Source organism: Nesoenas mayeri (genome assembly GCF_963082525.1).
Source record: "Nesoenas mayeri genome assembly, chromosome: 4".
Lineage (NCBI taxonomy): Eukaryota > Metazoa > Chordata > Aves > Columbiformes > Columbidae > Nesoenas > Nesoenas mayeri.
In genome coordinates, this window is record NC_137540.1 from 74852409 (window position 1) to 74858408 (window position 6000).

Genomic DNA, 6000 nt, shown 5'->3' on the forward strand with positions numbered 1-6000 from the left:
ACCTGACAATGACGTACTTCCGGGCGCTGAGCGTGGCCCCCACACGGCCGCGGGAGGAGCGGCGGAGCGTAGCCGGCAGGTGGCGCCAGCGCCGCGCCGCCCGACGACACGTGATGCGGGAGAGGGGTCATGTGACACGGGGGTTGCCGTGGCAACGGGGCCTGTCATGGCGGCGCGGCCCGAAGGGGTCGGGCGCTCATTCGGTTCCTCGGTGCCTCTCACCTGCGACCCACGGCGGCTGCAGGCCCGGAGGGTGCCCCAGGAGCGCCCCATGGATGCCCCGGAGGGCTGGGCGGCAGCTGCAGGAGCCACCCCCGCTGTCACCACATAGGCCGGAAGACCTGGCAGTGAGGCCTACTGGAAGTTTAATATTAGACGAATAATAAATGAGATAAGTAAATTAGCCGCCCCCCAATGTCACCACATAGGCCAGAAGACCTGATAGTGAGGCCTACTGTAACTTTACTATTAGACAAATAATAAATGAGATGTCTGGCAGCATTTAACTTTTGATTGTAGAACAAAACCTATCCCGGAATTTAGAAGTGAACCATAGACAGTTGATTATCTAGTGATTATCACCAAATTTGGGGATATGCTTGGCTTAAAGTAAACTTTCCTCATTATAATATCATTTTAATGCAGAAACACAGCTTGCAAAATGTACGCCTTAATGATGGGTACGTGTTAAAGTGATTGGACACCTTTGTTTTATTTCAATACTTATCCCTTGAAACTTAGGAAGAAGCCTCCAGGAGAAGGACCCTAACTCACTCAGCATGTGTAGTAAGAATAGTGGTTTTATATATAACTTATACATGTATATATATATGTATATATATACGTATATATAACTTATATATGTATATATATATGTATATATATACGTATATATAATTTATATATGTATATATATATGTGTAAATATTGCAACCAGCCAGCCCTCCAGGTCTGCCCTGAGGGGGTGTGTGCAGTGATCAGAGATCATGGACTGGTTGGGCTGAAGGGACCTCTGGAGATCATCCAGTCCAACCCACCTGCTCACGCAGGGTCACCAGAGCAGATCACACAGGTCAGTCCAGTTGGGTTTGAATGTCTCAGAGAAGGAGACTCCACAGCCTCTCTGGGCAGCCTGGGCCAGGCTCTGATACTCTCAGAGTAAAGATCTTGTATAAATGATCAATACTTTTATTGCTGGGATGCCAGTTCGATCAAGCATCCAGATTTGCACAACTCTGTAATAAAATGGATATCTCCTCTCCGTGTGCAGAATTTCGCTCATTTTCATGTGTGCTGGGTAAAGAACGTGTTTAGGGACAACACCAGGAGCAGGTCCCTGTCCCCCTCCGTAGAATCATACAACAGTTTGCGTTGGAGGGACCTTCGAAAGTCATCTAGTCCAACCCCTGCCATGAGCAAATCGAAACGCTGGCCCAGGTTGGCCAGAGAGGTGGTGGATGAACCATCCCTGGAGACATCCCAGGCCAGGCTGGACGGGGCTCTGAGCAACCTGAGCTGGTGAAGATGTCCCTGTCATGGCAGGGGGGGCACTGGGGGAGCTGGGAAGGTCCTTTCAACCCAAACTATTCTGTGATTCTGAGATTCTGATGGTCTAGACGTACCTTCTCCGAGGCCTCTCCACACCGGTGTGGATTTGGGTCGTGAACAGCGTGTGGTGGAGGCGCATGTCTCAGCTGACGCCTCTCATTGCAGCCTTACCCACAGAACCGGGGTGACCGAGGTGGGAAAGGACCTCCAAAGGTCATCTGGTGCAGCCCCCTCCTCAAACAGGGCCACCAAGAGCCCATTGACCAGTGCCGTCTTGAGACAGCTTTGGAATATTTCAGGTGCTCACAGCTCCCCTGTGCCCAGACACGTTTCTTATTTCCACTGCAGGCTTTAAGCATTGGCAAACTATAATTAAATAAAGTTTTGCACATGGAAATGCATTAAACGGGGCTTGGCATATAGACTGACTTAATATTTATAATCCTTTCCTAATTGTTGAATTTCCTTTTCTCCTCTTCGTTCCCTTCAGTCTTTTATCCACTGGCAGGTGGGGAATTCACACATTTAAGAGACTAAATGTAGTTGGAGGAGAACCATGCTTATAGTGGTGAACTGAAATGAAAACCTCGTGTCACTGTTGTCACCTCAGACCTCAAACCATTGAATCCCTGACATGCCTCCAAGAGGCTTCAACTTTGTCATGGGAGGACAGGAGACCTCTCTGGCGAAGCTGGTGTTGGGAAAAGTGTTGGATTTGTTGGGTTTTTTAAAAATAATGTTGATATGAGTGTTGTTTTAATGTGACACTCGCAAAGCAGGTGGGGTGGGATTAGTTTGAGTAAAAGCCTGCAGTTTGGCAGGAGATTTGGGACATCTCGAGCTCCATGCTTGGGAGGGAAAGCAAAGTGGACCTTGCCCTGGGGTCAGCCTCCAAAACTGGCAACACCCCCCCCCGCCACCCCAGCCATCCGGGGATCCAACATGAATTTGATGCTTTTTGACTGTGTTTTCTGCTCCTTTAGCCACATGGAGGGCTCGTGCAGGGGAAGCAGCCTCGTTATCCCATCCAGCACCAGGATGGACATCCTCAACCTCTCCACCATGTTCCTTTCAGCCCGAACAGCCGCTCCCCCAAACCATCTCCCTCCCCAGCCTCTCAGCCTCAGCACAGCGCAGGTTTCTCTGGGGGTGGCAGCCTCCAAGCCCCAGAGATAGGGGAACCTCACAGAGACACTGCAGCGGGAGATGCGGCTGCTCTGAGCAAGGTCTTGGCATGGAAAGGATGGGAAATTAGCTCATATAATAGTTTGGGATGGACCTTCCCAGCTCCCCCAGTGCCCCCCCTGCCATGAGCAGGGACATCTTCACCAGCTCAGGTTGCTCAGAGCCCTGTCCAGCCTGGCCTGGGATGTCTCCAGGGATGGTTCATCCACCACCTCTCTGGCCAACCTGGGCCAGGCTCTCACCACCCTCAGGGACAACATTTTCATCCTCCTGTCTAACTTGAAGCTGTCGACTGGAGGATGCTGACATGTTCAAGGTGAGATCTTCCCTGCAGCTCCCTCCCAAAATCCCCCGTGGGTCTTGCCACTTCTTCTGTTCACAACACAACCAGACAAACCACATAGTCGGGTTTTTAAAATGAGGCCTTTCTCCATTTTATTTTGCCCAATAAAAATCCTTCACAGTTAGGCAGAGATAGGAGAGTGAGAGATACGTATACATATAGATCTTCATATATATTTATATATATACATACCTCTGTACAGATATATATATTCACCGTAGAAAATCGCAAAGGCAGTAGCTCTTCACATCTTGGAAACATACAACAGACGAGCAGTAGATTGGGAAGTGCGGTATAGTTTGAACGAGAATTTCCAAAACATGACACCTTTGCTGTACAAAAAGATCCCAGAATGCTGCGTTTTATCTCTTGTCTGTAAATACACTGACCAGAGGCAAAGTCAAGACAACGGTGTTTGGAAGTGACGGGTGGACAGGAGAGACACTCAGCTTTATGGAGTTCTTTTTTAAATATTTTATTTTTTAAGTATATATATATATATAATTCTTTAAATTTTTTGATTTGTTTATTTTTCAAACTCTCATTAAACGCAGTTCAGAGAACCAGCAACAGTCAACGCAGAAACAAAACAGTAACGGAGTCGAGTTCAGAACACTTCTGGTTTGAATTCACAGTAAGAGCAGAGAGAGACCGAGGCGTCAAGAACCGAACAAGAGGAGAGAAAGCACAAGGCTGGGACTGAATTTACAGTTGGGTACGTCCAAAATATTGGACGGAGGGTCTAATGCAAAGGTCCTACACACAGACACAGCTCACCCGGTGGTGGAGCAGCACCGGGGAGCTCCAGCCGCTTCTCCACGGGGCTTTTATTGCTGGTGAAATCAGACAGCAGGTTTGCTGGGCCAACCTGATGTTCTCCCATTGGGGAGCTGGTTTTTTTTGGGGGGTGAGGGACGGGACACACCTCTTGATCTGCTGGAGGACGAGACGCAGAAGACGGGGCGACTAAGCAACATGCATCGATTTTAGGATGAGGAAACCCTCACAAGCGTACTGCCCGGTGCAAGGCAAAGACTGAGAGGGAATTCCTCTCGGCTCACAGCATTTATCAGGTCCGAGTGAGTGCAAACGAAGACACCTTGGAGGAGCTCCAGCCCTGGGCTGGGCTCTGCGGGGACGCCGCTGTGTGGAAAGGGACTGCATAGACACATTGGCTGGTTGTGCAGCATTTGTTATATTTTGCACCGGTGATGGAGCAGTTTTGCACCGGTGGTGGAGCTCTGCCCATGCACGGTTTGCTCCCTTCGGCCACTGGAAGGGAACCCATGTGCCAGCCATGAAGGAAACAGGACCTTCTCCTCCGAGAGGGCTCCTAGGACAGCCTGACTCTCAGGGATGGCAAAGACAGTGTCGTGGTCACCCACTGCTGTCCGGTTGTCACCAAATGTGACTCTGTGAGCTCAGATACCCCAGAAGACACAGTGACTCCATGCGGGTGAGCTGATGGAGAAGACCTGCTGCAGGGACCCAGTAACAGCCATGGGATGGGCACCAGAGGGGCATGGACCACACCTCCTGGGGACCCAGACTCGTGGCCTGCTGGATATGGGCAGCTTTGGGCTCTCCAGACCAGTGGGGACCGCCAAGCTTAAACCATTGGTGGATATTTGGACCCAGACTGGACCTCGCATCCCTTTCCCAAGGAGGAGAGCCCAGGGCTGGAGCTGTGAAGGTATTCAAGGGAACATTGGCTTCCCTGCAGGTATCAGAGTTGGGAATAGTCAATAGTCCCTTTTAAATCTCTTTAGAAAAACCTATTGCTTTGTGACAGAAAGCTGAGGCTTTCTGCCTGAGAAAACAGATCTGTAAAAGAGCTGCGAAAACACAACCCTGCGTGACAGAGGTTGTCCCAGGCTCCAGATCTAATTGATCCCCTTCATTAGGAGAACCAGGCTGATCATGGAAATGCAGGCGCTTGTTTCTGGTGTTGCCAGCAGTGGCACTGCCGGTATGGAATACCCTATTGGGAAGCCAACATCTGCAAACAGCTGGATGTGACCCCAGCCCCTCGATACACTAGGGATTGGGTGGCATGGGAAACCCCAGAGCTGGCTGGTTGAGGTGTTGCAATGGTGTAAAGCCACATGCAGCCATCTCAAGTGTCATGGGGATGCCCTCAGCAAGAGGCAAGATTGCTTTTGGAGGTAAAGCAAGGCTGGTCCAGCTGAGGTGGGAATGATGGAGAGAAGAGGATCAGTAGTCTAGAAAGCTCCTCTGAGGGTAGGGTTGGACATGCCACTCTCAGTGGGGGTTTTGGGCTTGAACTCCAGCTTGTTTAGACATATCTGGGAGAGTACTGGTAGAGGCACCGGCTGCTCCTGGGACAGTGGGGATGGTGATGATCTAAAAGGAGGCAAGGGAGTCTGGAGAGCTGGGGCAGAGGAGTAGCAGGGCACAGGCAACATGATGAGCAGATCTTTAGCAAGGGGTCTTGGTGAAAAGTGACTCTATAAAGTGGCCTTCAAGGTTTAGGCTGAAGAGTTGAATTAGAACAGTGGCCAGCTGGACCCCAGAGCAGAGATATGGTGAAGAGACACGTGCCTGAGGCGCAGGGCCACTCAAGCACCTATCTGCAGAAGCACAGGTCTCTCGCTGGCCTACACGCCATGTGTCAAGGGTAGGAGCAGTACCAGGGACCTCCATGGGGTGATGGTGACCACAGACGCCATCAGCACCCCAAGCCGGAAAAGCAACGACCATGGTGCCTTCACCTTGGAGGATGGTTCCCTGGTAAGGAGAGTGTTGAGGATGTCCTGGAGTGAGCTGGAGAGAGGACACCAAGGGCGCAACCAGCAGGACCACCAGCTCCCAGGATACACATTTTCCTGGCCAATACAACTGGACCCTGTACCAATGTCTGCTGCTCAAGCAGTGGAGACCTGTGGCCATGGAGACAAGTGCAA